At 40.4% G+C, this 14273-nt stretch overlaps 2 long non-coding RNA genes across 2 annotated transcripts; both read right to left on the bottom strand.

The window, feature by feature from the left end:
* On the bottom strand, positions 1811-13456 carry LOC110435502. Its single transcript, XR_002453208.1, has 2 exons — positions 13420-13456; positions 1811-2221 (listed from the first exon to the last, which is right to left on the bottom strand). It is a non-coding gene; the product is annotated as an uncharacterized LOC110435502 (long non-coding RNA).
* LOC110435503 lies at positions 2730-4198 on the bottom strand. The gene is made up of 4 exons (XR_002453209.1): positions 4107-4198; positions 3972-4020; positions 3282-3344; positions 2730-2993 (listed from the first exon to the last, which is right to left on the bottom strand). It is a non-coding gene; the product is annotated as an uncharacterized LOC110435503 (long non-coding RNA).

The following is a 14273-nucleotide window of genomic DNA, read 5'->3' as shown; positions in this document are numbered from 1 at the left end:
GGAGCCTTTCTTCCAATAATTAGGAAAGAGAGTATGAAATTTGACTGCTTCATGCACATTGATGGTGGAAAATTGTAGGGAATACATATACCAGGCCAAATGCTATAGCAAATAGTTTGGGTTCTATAAGGATTAAAACCATCAGTGGCAAATGCAAGACGTATATTTCTGCTATCCTTAGCAAACTCAGGATTTTTAAGATCAAAGTCTTTTCATAGAGGAGAATCAGCAAGATGCCTAAGAACATCATCTCTGGTTCTCTCCTCATCATGCCATCTTGTTAGAGCAGCTGTTTTAGAACATAAAACAATCTTTGGAGCCTTTTCTTTATCGGAAAGTATCGAAGTACCTTCTTAGGAACCTTGTACACATGTTTCCCATCTAGACTCTTCCTAACTGATTTCCATCGTGAAGCCTTACACTTTGGACATGATTCAAACTTTTCATGTTCCTTCCAATATAGAATGCAATCATTATCACAGGCATCAATACTAGTGTACCCAAATCCTATGGACTTAATCAATTTCTTGGTTTCATAGTAGTTTTTGGGTAGTGTTGAATCCCCAGGTAAGACATCATTAAATAGATCTAGTGCAAGGTCAAAACTTCTATCAGTCCATCCTCCAAGGAGCTTGATGTGAAGAAGCCTAATCTGGAAACGCAATTTAGTGTACTTCTTGCAATTAGGAAATAATTCTTGACTATTGGCTTCTAGCAACTTTTGGAGGTCAATTAGTTCTTTAGGAAGCTCAGGACTGTTGTCTTCTAATTCCCCTCTATCATCTAAACCACAGGCTAGGTCTCTAAGTAATGCAGATATGTCATCCTCTTCACTTGACTCTTCCACGAGGTCAACACCACCACCATTATTGGTATTCACATAAGAGGAACTGGCTTCCCCGTGCAAGTTCCAAGTTGTGTAACCTTGTAGAAACCCATCACATATCAAGTGCTCACGTATATCACTTGAGTCTCTCCAAAATAAGTTAACACACTTTCTACAAGGGCGTAGAATCTTCTCCCCTACTGCTGAATTTCTAAATGCAAAAGTTAGGAAACTGTTGACCCCTTGTATGTATTCCTTTGTGTGCCTGGATCCATGATTTATCCATGAGCCTTTGTGGGGACTGAGAGTATACCTGCAATACTTGAATCTGTTGGCTGCAAGCAATGAGATCAGGATGGCGTTGATGCAGCAGATCTGGAACTCTGTTGGGTTTAGTGGCCCAACTCCACAATACTTTAACGTAGGGAGCTGAAATAAATCAGAAAGAATAAATCAATTATGCATGCTTGTAACACTGGAAAACAACAATCTCTTAAAAAAACTGAATATATCAAACTTTGGTAATATGATCTCTTGAACTTAAACATGCTGCATGTAATCAACTATAAGTGAATGTAAGCATGTTCAGAAAGCATCGAAATTGATTTCTTCAGTAGCTACAGTAGCTAGATAAAAAAGATGCACACAGCTGCAAGTGTGATGCAGCCTACGAATTGCTACAATAGATACACACAAATTTGTTCGTTCCGCTTCTGCTCAAACTACCGTTGCTGTCTATGTTGCATGCTGAGTTACACAAATTTGCTAGAAAAATAGTATAAAAATAAGTATAATTAAAAAAAATCAGTGCAAGATATAACTGTACCCAAAAAAATACATGTCTTTCAGTCACTTGAAAAGTTGTCTTAAAATAAAATATAAATAGAAAAAAAAAACTAAAATATGGGATTCAGAATTGTGATCAGGGAACAATAGGGTCAAGGTTGCCGGCTTGCTGCACATCTATGAGCCCCATACTGCAAATAAGCAAAAGGGTGCTCCATGTCTATACAAACCTAATAATACAAACTGAATTATCACAATGTGTACACTGATGTTGGAACGAAAATGAAATTTTAAAAGACTGACAACAGTAAACCTAATATAAGAATTATTGCTTTTATCTGAATAAGAAGATGCCTTTGCAGAACTGTTCCAGGCAATCTGAATGAGAAAAACAGAACTGTTCCACTTCAAACCACGCATTGCCAAACGAGCCATCATTGGAAAATATTGGATGATCTAAATCTGAAGGCTCATCTCATCTACAGTTTAATAGAGCATTTTTATACAAAGTTACAAACTAGGCTATAGCAAAATTAAATATCTTTGTTGGTCTTCAAACCACATGCTAAAACATACTGCAACCTTGCTTCCTTTCATACCTTCAGCTCCCTGAATCAAAGGAAACTTAATTAACTCTTGACTGTCATTACACAAACAAAAAGGAAGAAAAATTTCCCCTGTGTAACACTTCCTGTTTCCAGCCTTGTTAAGATAAGATAAAAAACAAACACTACACCACAACACCGAGATTCACGCCAGACAATCTGACGCTAAAAGCGGCTACAGAGTCAGATGATCTGACGCCAAAAACTTATACCGTCAGACTGCTGCAGACGCTGTAAGTGCTGACGCTAAAGATCTTTAGCGTCACACAGCACTTATAGCGTCAGACAGTCCATTGGCCTGAATATATATAGCGTCAGATAGAGTGTTGATAACTTTTAGCGTCAGACAACATATTTACCGTCAGACGGTCTCCTGACATCTATTTATAGCGTCAGACTGTTCAACAGGACAATATAAATGTGCTAACAAAATAAATAAATACAATTACAATACATTTAACACGTATCATATCTCATCACATCACATAAAGATACACAAACATGTACATGAATTCGTGAAGGTCAATACATATAACATATAATATTGTCTTACACAGTGTTTGAATCATCCAAAGTCAAGCACCAAATGGTTACATGAATGTACTCCCGACAAGCAATATTAATTCTCCCAGCAAGCACCAAAAGGTTTGGGCACACATTCATTTCTAAGAAATCAAAAGCCAAAAGCAATGGCTTGCCAACACATATTACATCCACCAGGTTATGTGTACAGCCACCTTCCATAAACTCAAGCAAACACTTGTGCCCAACACTTCCTGAAAATTATCACAACCTTGTAATTAGGCAAGTAGAGAAATTGTGTGAAGTTTTTATACAGATCAGTCAAGTTTACACATATATTGCTGTTATACAGATCAGTCATTATCCAGATTAGTCAAGTGTACGCAATTTTTTTCTAGAAACTCAACCTGAATGTTACATGGTTTCCTATGCCACAATTGTGCAGATCTCATCAAGCAATACTAGTACTTTTTGTTTCACAGCCTAAGGTTTGAGCACAAAATCATTTCTAGGAACCGAAAAAAACAAAAGGAATGACTTACCAAAATTATAGCACATGAATCATTTTCCAAAAAGTCAAGACAAAGGCATCTGCCCAGCACTTCCTGAAATATAGAGGAGCAACCATGTAATCAGCTAGGTGTAGACAAGCTATGTGTAGAACTGAAGTACTAAAGCAGTAGACCTCATTTCCGCCTAACTGAAACAAATGCCTCTAATCAATTTAACTTTCAATTAAGTTTTAACCATCAGCAATATCACATCACAACAACTCTTCTTAGGCTTGATTAAAGATATATTCCGAGCAACAATTGATTTTTTCAATTTGACTCAAATTGAATACTAAATAGAATGAGTATCAGCATACTACCTTCGTCCTTACAGTTCAACACTTTTATGTTTTTCAAACTGATCAAAGCATGCTTGACATAGACATGCCTTCCAAGCTAGCACGCATGATATTTGCACTAATTCATGTCGTTAGTATGAATTTCTAATCAGATCTGCCTAATCAGATAGCACATTCTAGACTTCTGTATTTAGTCGATTATTACTGTTTGGAAAAAAACAGCTTACAAGCCACCATTATCGCTTCCACTTAGGAGAAAAAAATATAGTGGTAATTTTAATTTCTCCTGCTGCAGGTTTTCTATTTCAGCTACAAGTCATTGTTGTATCTATCAATTATCTCTGACAGATGTCACTAGGTTTGTACAAATGTTGGGACTTACGTGTAGTGCCCTTGGGAGGTTCAGGTGCCTTCTTCCTGCATTCCTTGATCTATCATAGATAGGTTTAATTAGCAACATTGGTCATGCATCAGAGATCAAAGAAAAATGAAAATTATGTCAAGTATAATTTATTACTTTATTGTAGGGCCATGCAATTGTCATCTTAAGAGCACTAGCCATAGTCTCAATCCCACCATAAGGCCGAGGCAGTATAGCATCCCTTTTCATCACAACATTAACAACTACTTCACAATATTCATTCCCAAGAGGTTGACCTCCTACCATGGTCTTTGGATTAGTTGAAGTAACTGTTCCCCTAGCCACAGCTGACTCGCATCTGAATATAGCAAATAGTATCACATCCTTTCCAACCTGAAATAAATAATACACCCATAAGATATTTAAAGCAAGGAAGTTATATGAAACCAAAAAATAATGCAGGAAGACAAGAAAATTACAAGCTCATCATGAGAAAAACGAGGAGGACCATCATTTGTTGGTGTAGTTGTCCTGTTTATAGGTGAATGGGTTGCATCATGTCTCTGGGGTAGCAAGCTCGCATTAGTTCCGACCTGAAGTAAAGATACACTCATGAGAGATGCAAATCATGCAATATGTTCAGAATCACAAAGAAGCATTGCTGTAGAATTGCAAGAGTACATGTGTATTCATGTTAACAGTTGATCGAGGCATAGGGGGCAGCAAGCTCTCTTCCGTTGCATCCTGAAATGAATGATGCAATCATGAGAACTATATAGCATGGAACATATTTTGAAATCACAAAGAGAAACATTGCAGCTGCATGGTAACATTACACGTTTGCCATTTGCAAAGCAAGGGCGAACATCTGTTCCTATTGTCAAGTTCATAGCTGGTCGAGCTGCAGCATGCCTATGGGGGAGCAAGTTCTCATCCTCTTCGCGTGCAGCATGCCTATTGGGGAGTAGGTTATCATCCTCTTCGCGTGCAGCATGCCTATTGGGGAGTAGGTTATCATCCTCCTCTCTATACTGATCATACTCTTCATCCTCTACATAATTATCATAATCTTCATGACGAGGGGCATTATGTGCCTCATCAATAGGTCCTTCAGGTGTTGGACTCTACACAAGATCAAAACAATAATATTCATTGGCTGCTACTAGAGAAACTTATTTGCACACTGAGACATGTAAAAGAGATAATCTAGCTTGAGTTCTTTACCGCGTACTGTCGTGAATTAGAGCCGTGTTGTGATAGGACTTCAACATTGGTCCTTTGTGCTATCCTTTCCTCTTCCAATTCCACAATTCGTTGTTCAAGAGTTCTGTTCCGACTTTCAGCTTTTTGTCGAGAAAAGATTTCCATTTGCATCCTTGTTGACATGAGTGCTTTGAGCCCTGGGGTACCAATCTCTTGGGGAGTTGGTCCTAGACCCAAAACACGAACACGTCCTCTTGGCTCCTTTGCTCCAGCAACAGCCGCAAAGGCATCACCTTCTTGAATTGTTCTATCCTTCAACTCTGGTTGAGTCTCAATAATGGATTTAAGCTCATCCTGCAAAATGTAAATCACTAAAGTCTAAACAACAGATCTAAGTTTCCTTTTTTTGTTGGGGGGGAGGTGAACTTACAATTATTCATGCTGCCTCCCTTAAAGGAACTCCATTTTTTTTGTATGTGTATTGATGTACACTTCATCTCTTCGAGGGGGACGTCCAAGTGCTTTACCCTACAAGGTTTATAACTATGTATCAATGAAAGTGCCCCCAAAAAATTCATAGGATGATTAACATGATAGAATTCTGTACCAAATTATAACTGCGACAAGCATAGCTGACGCTTCCAGATGTATGATGAACCCTCAACATTGCACGATTTGCTTTTCCTCTTTCAATGCGAGCCTATGGTAGAAATCATTAAGATTTTCACATTCATTGGTAATGGAAAAGAGAGATTCATATAAACTATTCCTTACTTGACATTCAGGAGACCTCCAAAACTCAATAAGATCATTGATGTCATCATCATTTAATTTATTTTTAAGTCTTTCCTTCAGCTGTTCATCTGTTAATGCTTCATCAAAAAACTTCTTTTTTAAGTTTGTCTTGTAGTCCTTCCACTTCTTTGCAGCAGTATCCATAAACCATTTCTTCACATTCTCATCAATATCATAGAAGGCCTAATTTGCCATTGAAAAGGAGACATCAGATCATGTACACATTATACTAAGTTGCTATTAATTGGTATGTGGGCATTAGTTTGCTACAAAAAAACCAATTATTGGGAAAAGATTATGTACAGATTGCACTAAGTTGCTATTGATGCACATATTATACTACCTGCTATGAATTGGATAACTTGGACAAGGACAGACAATGCTATACCTGCAAGTCAGTCCAAACTTCAAGCTTCTTTTCCAGCGGAACAACCCTCCAATCATTGAATCGAACTGGTAATTTCTTTCTCACCTGACAACCAATAGCACTAGCAAATTTCCTATAATTGTCTCCTATAGGCTGCCCAAGTTCATTGGCGGTTATTTTAATTTTAGGCATGTCAGCTGTCCTTGAGAATATGTCATTCAATGTAGTGATTTTTCTTCCATTCCTCTTTTGTTTTCCACTATGCAAACCAGTACAGATTAGGAACATAATTTTTTCAGCATATGTTCTCAGAAATTGTAGCAAGAAATCGCAGCAAATGTTCTCATAATTTTTTAGAAATACTTGATTGTTATGTAAGAAGTCTCCAACTAATTCATAGTCATGATCATTAGTAATCTACTCATTTGCAGTCTCAACATTATTTATTTGTGGTCTTGGTCGCAAATTACGATGTTCTATGGCTGCATCACTTGGGTTTTGAGTTCTCTACAGCAAAGTGCACATGAAAATGTCAATTAGTATTTGTATTAGTTTAGAAATTTAGTTCATTCTGGTTTGCAGTGGATGAACAAGCATGCACATAATCTGAAGGAACTCCAAGCAGCCCATAAGTATGTGTACTAGTTTAGAAATGTCCGAGCACTGTACAAGGCTAACCTTTGCTCTCTTTTTTTGTTGGGCAGGCTGGAGTTCAGTGCGTAGTTGGTGAAGACGAAGGGATTCCATCTTCTCATTGTTTCTTGCAACTTCTTCCCAGTTCTGCCTCTCATAATCAGTCATGCCATCATCTCGATTACTTCCTCTTGCGCTTGACATTTTTTCTCCTACAAAAGTACAAAGCATTTAGCAATCTTACTTGCATCAGAAATAATAGAAATTGAAGGGAACAAATTTTCAAATAATCAATGAGGCAATCACATGTTGCATAAATAACTCTTACTTTTTAGGCTCAACAATTATACCATCTATGTCTGTCCTAATAGCGGGTACAACCCCATTAATAACATCTACAGTCACCTTGGCATTCAGATCAGGCAATGGCAAAACTAGTCCATTACCATTATCTAGGTGCTCACTCTCCAAATTATCCATATCATAGAAGTCTCTTGGCTTGGACTGATGAACAGAAACCCAGTCAGAACCAGCATGTTCAGGAACATAGAAGACTTGCACTGCTTGTGATGCTAGTATGAAAGGCTCATCTGATACTTTTTCACCGGTATTGAATAAATGTTTAAAGTTGACCGTGGTGACCCCAAACTGATCAGTTTGAACCCATTTGCCTCGCACACGGTTGTCAACCCAATCACACTTGAAAAGGACAATATTTCCTCTCTGGTTATAGTTCAATTCAACTATCTCCTTTATAATGCCATAATAAGTCTTGGCTCCTATTATGACATTATCATTATCGCCCCTCTGAAAGCATGTGGATTCTGCAACCAGAGCAACCCCACTATTTTGGACAGACCTACCCACATCATAGGACTCAGTGTGAAAATCAAATCCATTTATTGTGTAGCTACTGTATTTTTGTGCACTCATGATTGGTGCCTTGGCTAAGATTTGTACCTCATATGGTACTTCCTCACACATTTCTTCCACCTATGATTAGTAAGAAATATTATTATTAAGATAAATAGTTCAACTTATGTACCAGGTATTAAGTTCTCTTCCTACTTACATGCGACCTAAACCACTCATGGAAGCATTCATGCTGCATTCGATTGATAGCTCGCTGGTTTCGAACACCAATTGAGGATAGATGGTGGGCATACTTTCTGCAAAGATCAATTTATCATGTCACCATGCAAGAGAATCTAAACATGTGGTGTGAAGTTAAATGGATTACTTACTCCAATTAAGGCCCTATATGTTCATAGTTGAACAAAACATATCTATGTGCTTGCAGCCAAGTCTTGTGGTCTAAACTCACTGTGCACTTCCCAACTAAACCCCGACCATTGCTATCAAAGAAAGGGGTTGTGGAATTTACAACTTGCAGCCCTTCAACATTTCTAATTGCTCGGGTGTGTAAATAGTGTCCACATAGTGTAAGGCTCTCATAAAACATAGAACCCTCCATAATTGATCCCTCCGGATGGCTTTTTGTACGAACATCACCTTTCAATCGCATAAAAAACCTATACAAATATAATAGGCTCATTATGTTGTAAAAATAGTATGTATTTTTATATGTACGCTGATTACACTCACAAAAATTGCCTCTCAACAGGCCACATGCTACGGAAATGGACTGGACCAGCCAGTTTTGCTTGGGCAGGAAGATGAACCATCAGATGTACCATCATGTCAAAAAAGGAGGGAAGGAATGTAGTCTCTAGAAGGCTTAACGTTTCAGCTATTTCAGCCTGTAGACTATCCATATCACTACCAGGAGCATGTTTTCCAGGAATTAGCAAAGAGAGTATGAAATTTGATTGTTTCATGCACATTGATGGTGGAAAATTATAGGGAATACATATACCAGGCCAAATGCTATAGCTAATACTTTGGGTTCTATAAGGATTAAAACCATCAGTTGCAAATGCAAGACGTATATTTCTGCTATCCTTAGCAAACTCAGGATGTTTAAGATCAAAGTCTTTCCAAAGAGGAGAATCTGCAGGATGCCTAAGAACATCATCTTTTGTTCTCTCCTCATCATGCCATCTTGTTAGACTTGCAGTTTTAGAACATACAAACAATCTCTGGAGCCTTTTCTTTATCGGAAAGTATCGAAGAACCTTCTTAGGAACCTTGTACACATGTTTCCCATCTAGACTCTTCCTAGCTGATTTCCAACGTGAAACCTTACACTTTGGGCATGATTCAGATTTTTTATGATCCTTCCAGTATAGAATGCAATCATTCTCACAAGCATGAATACTAATGTACCCAAGTCCAATGGACTTAATCAATTTCTTAGTTTCATAGTAGTTTTTGGGTAGTGTTGAACCCACAGGTAAGACATCATTAAATAGATCTAGTATAAGGTCAAAACTTTTGTCTGTCCATCCTCCAAGGAGCTTGATGTGAAGTAGCCTAATCAGGAAACGCAGTTTAGTGTACTTGTTGCAATTAGGAAATAATTCTTGACTATTGGCTTCCACCAACTTTTGGAGGTTAACTAGCTCTTTAGGAAGCTCAACAGAACTATTGTCCTCGAAATCACCTCTATCATCTAAACCACCAGCTAGATCTCTAAGCAATGCAGAGATGTCATCCTCTTCACTAGACTCTTCCACAAGATCAACACCATCACCATTGTCGGTATTCACATAAGAGGAACTAGCTTCCCCATGTAAGTTCCAAGTTGTGTACCCTTGTAGAAACCCATCACATATCAAGTGCTCCCGTATATCACTCGAGTCTCTCCAAAACGAGTTAACACACTTTCTGCAAGGGCATAGTATCTTGTCCCCTACCGCTGAATTCCTAAAAGCAAAAGCTAGGAAACTGTTGACCCCTTGTAAGTATGACTTTGTGTGTCTAGCATCACTATTGATCCATGATTTATCCATGAGTCTTTGTGAGGGCAGAGGCGTGTACCTGCAGTACTAGATTCTATTGGCTGCAAGCACTGAGAAGAGGACGATGTCGAGCACTTGTTGGGTTTAGTGCGCTAGCTCCATACAGTACTTTCACCAATGAGCTGAAATGAATTGGAAAGAATAAATCAAATTATTTTTTTGCTTGTAACACTGGAAAGAATAGTTTCAGGCTTAAAATATAGACCCTGGATTATTTTTGGAATGGTATTAGTAAAGAAAAACATGCTAAAGCTAGGAAAAGAAATCCCAATCAGTGCAAATTTAAACCCAATATGAAGAGCTTCCCAGAATTATTTCAACCACTGCGAATTTAATGACTACAACAGGAAAGGATAAATATTCACATCAAAATATGGGAACTGGCTGGTTACATGTTAACATTAATCCATGAGCCCCATTCAAAACCTGGACAAGAGCATCAATCCTCAAAACATATAATGTGGACTTGCACTATAAATCAAGTATGGATCCATTATAGACACAAGTAAGTGTGAGGCGTAGTGGTAGAGGAGGGTACGCGTGAGAGTGAGGTCACGAGTTCAAATCCCACCAGCCGCGAAGCGCGCGATTTTTGCGCGAATAATGCCGCGACTTGCCGCGGGTGGCTTACCTAATTAATTTTTTTTTTGCATTTTTTAGTTGGCTGCATCCCAAATCACAGACTAAGGTCCACTTGATTTTTTAGTGGGTGCGTGGCTTCATCACATCACATTCTTTTAGTTCGCTGCATCATAGACTAAAGTGTTGTTCCAATTCAGTTCATAGATCATACCTATATTCACATACACAAACTGATGCAGTGTTCAGAATAGCCAGCCAAATAGATACTACCGAATGGAAACATTTTTTAGTTGGCTGCATCACAGGCTACATCACCGACTAAGGTGCTGCTCTAATTTAGTTATAGATTATATAGCTATATTTGCAGACACAAACTGAAGGATGGACAGCAAAATAAAAAAACTCATTTTCAGATCTCAGGGTAGCTAAATAGATTCTATTTTACGGATTCCATTGTGAAGGCAATCGATCCAATGGGTTGCTTACTAGGAAAAGAAGCAGCGATGCAGTGGCACGGTCAGATATGGAGTTGCGTCCTCCACCGTTGCGAGCTCAGGGGGGCACGTCCTCCACCGTCGAGTGCTCAAGGAAGCACGTCCTCCACCATCGCCATCACTTGCTCCAGGGCGTCCTTCACTGTCCGTGCTCCAAGAGAGCAGCGAGCATGACTTGGGTGGGGTGGGATCCGACGGAGGGCGGGAGATTTGGGGGTGCGAGTGAGGCAGGGAGGGAGCGCGACAGCGCTGGGTTCGCGAGGGAGGGCGACGGCGCTGGGTTCGCGACGGCGACAGTGCTGGGCTCGTGAGGAGGGCGACAGCTCTGGGTTTGCGAGGGTGAGTGCGACGGCGCTGGGAGACTTTGGGGTACGAGTGAGGCAGGGAGGGAGGGCGACGGCGCTGGGCAAGCTCGCAAGGGAGGGTGACGGCGCTGGGCTCACGAGGGAGAGCGACGGCGCGGTCGGAAGGGATCAGGATGGGGCGGCGGCGAGTGATTTGGGATTTGGGGGCAGAAGGGCCTAGGGTTTCTAACTTGTGGGCTGCCAGACCAAAATTAGCGCGGGAGCTGAATAAGGCAGGGCGCGAGAAAGTGTGTGTTGGGGCCCATATGTTTTGGCGTCAGACAGACTAACGGTGTATATGGTTTTAGCGTCAGACAGTTCAACGTTATAGATGAATATATATAGCGTCAGACATTCAATCGCCAAATATGGATTTAGCGTCAGATAGTTTCTTGATCATCTTTAGCGTCAGATCATCTAACAATAAAAAAAAGTTTTAGCGTCAGATGTCTGACGGCGATGTGGTGTTGTGGTGTAGTGAAACTAGCCTTACAGTGAACAAGCACTACAACAAATCATCAAATGTTTGTAATAACCTTGCAAGAAATATGAATACATATATCGAGAGGTTAAACCTACTGCTATCACATTCAGTGCATACTGGTTGCTTTCAAAAAGAAAATACTAGCACATTCAGTGCAGCAGCTTGCAATATAGGAGACATCTCCCTACAGCTATCAACAATATATGAACTATTTAGATTTGGATAGCTTAGAAATTCAGTGGTTAAACCTCTCACAATAATTCATGAAAATAGTGTCTTAACTGTCTAAGAATATAAGAGAATAAACTGAGAAATCCAAAGAACTGGGGAGCACTATTTGAGGAAACAATCTGAGCCAGAATTGGGGAGCAGTAACTGATCATTTAGTTCAGGTGACTTACTATCTCGGAGGAATTACATATTGCAGTTTCCTATTGTATGGTACATTTCAGTAAGACCACAGAGAATTACAGGAGATCATGGCCTCACTAAGTCCTACAGTGGTGATGAGTTGTTGAGCATATATCTAGTTTACGGAGAACTATAAAATTGGACCGAAGAAAGTACCAACTAGTCTTATCTTATTCATTCTATTTGCACTGAAGAAAGCATGATCACAGAAGATATTAAAAGAGAGATAGGCGCAGAGTTAGATCAGCAAAAACAAAAACTTGTTTAAGGAAACAATCTGAAATTTTAAGATGGATAAAAGATAACCCTGAGCATTATTTTCCATAAGTGAAGCCCATTATTTTTCGAAGTGCATTAGGTTTCATTCAGTGTAATTGACAAAAGTTTTCTGAGACATCAAAACATTGCTTCCTCTCACACAGATATTTATTTTCATCTGCGAATCTAAAAACTAAAATGTTCTCAAATAGACTGTACCTTCTACAGAAACGATATGCTAACTTTAAAATCAGAGAGATAAATGGTTTCCACTCAAAAATGAATTCTTCAGTGCTAAGCATGTGAAAGCACTGCACAGGACACATCTGAAAGTTCAACAGAAAAAGGCCCAAACTGCCAAATATGGGGCAAGAGAGAAGCCCACCTTTCTACTCAGATAGGCACAGATGCATATCCAAGCAAAGAATAAGTATAGCACGGTGAAACTACTAGCATAAAATAAATGTCCAAACTATTAGGAAGGCACAACTGTCAGCTTTTCTAGACAGGACCAGGAGGTCCTGAATCAATTGCAGCATCCACGGTAGTGTTAACTCAATTGAATCATAATACAGACTAGAAAGTTGAACGTCTATTAGCATCAATTGCTGCAGTAACCAACAAAGAGAGCCAACAACATAGCAACTAAACTGGAAGTACAGATGGGTCTTTCACTATTTTCAATTGGGAAGAAGTGAAATTGGCATCAAATTTCACCCCAAAAATTACTCCTTCCCACAAAACCAAAAATCCAAACTTAGGGGACAACTTTTGAGGTAACCAGCAGCAAAACAGTATATTATCATCCAACCATACTACTCGCAAGGCACCCGCAGCAGACGTATACCAATTACCAAAGCAGGGAAAAGAGGAAGGGATTAGAAGGAGGAGAGGCACCCGAAGCAGACGTATACCAATTACCAAAGCAGGGAAAAGTGAAAGGGATTAGAAGGAGGAGATGGGGGACGTGGAAGCACCTCACGATCTTGGAGACCCCAGGATCATCGGCGTCGCCTTCTGGGAGCGGACTGACGTGAGACCGAACCCGTGTCCCCACCCCGCGCCGCAACAGCCCGGTCGAACAACCCCCGCCCCTCCCCCCAACCTCGGAGCCTCCACCCGCCGAGCGGACCGTCGCCCCGCCGTGCCGCGCCGTCTCCCGAAGCCGCGCCCAAATCGAGACGGAGCAGAGGAGGAAGGAGAGGGGAGTGAAGAAGAAGAGAGAAAAAAATCTCACCTCGCGTGCTCCGCCCTTGGCCGCTGCGGAGGTCACAGATCCGGGCGGTGTGGAGACGCTAGCTGGGCGGCGCGAGATTTGGAAGGGAAGGTGACCGTGGAGAGGCAGAGGGCGGCACGGGCGGGATTTCGGAGAGTGCGGCGCGGGGAGATTTGGGAGACTGCGGCGTGAGCATGGAGGCGGAGTGGCCGGCGGCTGGATTTGGAATTTGGGGAGAGAAATATCTAGGTTTTCTTACCCGCGAATGCAAAGAAAGCAAGCTCGCCAACACCAAGCCCGTGAGTTAGGTGGTGCCCATTTTCTTTAGCGTCGGACAGGCCAACGCTATATCCAGTTTCAGCGTCAGATCGGCTAACTATATAGATCAATAATTATAGCGTCAGACAACAACTCGCTACATATGACTTCATCCTCAGATCTCTCTCGGTTTTCTTTACCGTTAGATCCTCCAACGGTTAAAAAAACATTTACCTTTAGATGTCTAACCCTAAAAAAGTGTTGTGGTGTAGTGTACCCAGCTATGGGCGATGACTAGACCAAGGGCGATGGTCACTCTGTCTTCTCTTTTGCTTATGTGGGAATGACCAAAACTAT

The sequence above is a fragment of the Sorghum bicolor genome, chromosome 5 (assembly GCF_000003195.3).
Source record: "Sorghum bicolor cultivar BTx623 chromosome 5, Sorghum_bicolor_NCBIv3, whole genome shotgun sequence".
Taxonomy (NCBI): domain Eukaryota; kingdom Viridiplantae; phylum Streptophyta; class Magnoliopsida; order Poales; family Poaceae; genus Sorghum; species Sorghum bicolor.
The sequence above is the reverse complement of the archived record's forward strand: the minus strand, read 5'-3'. Positions and strand labels throughout refer to the sequence as shown.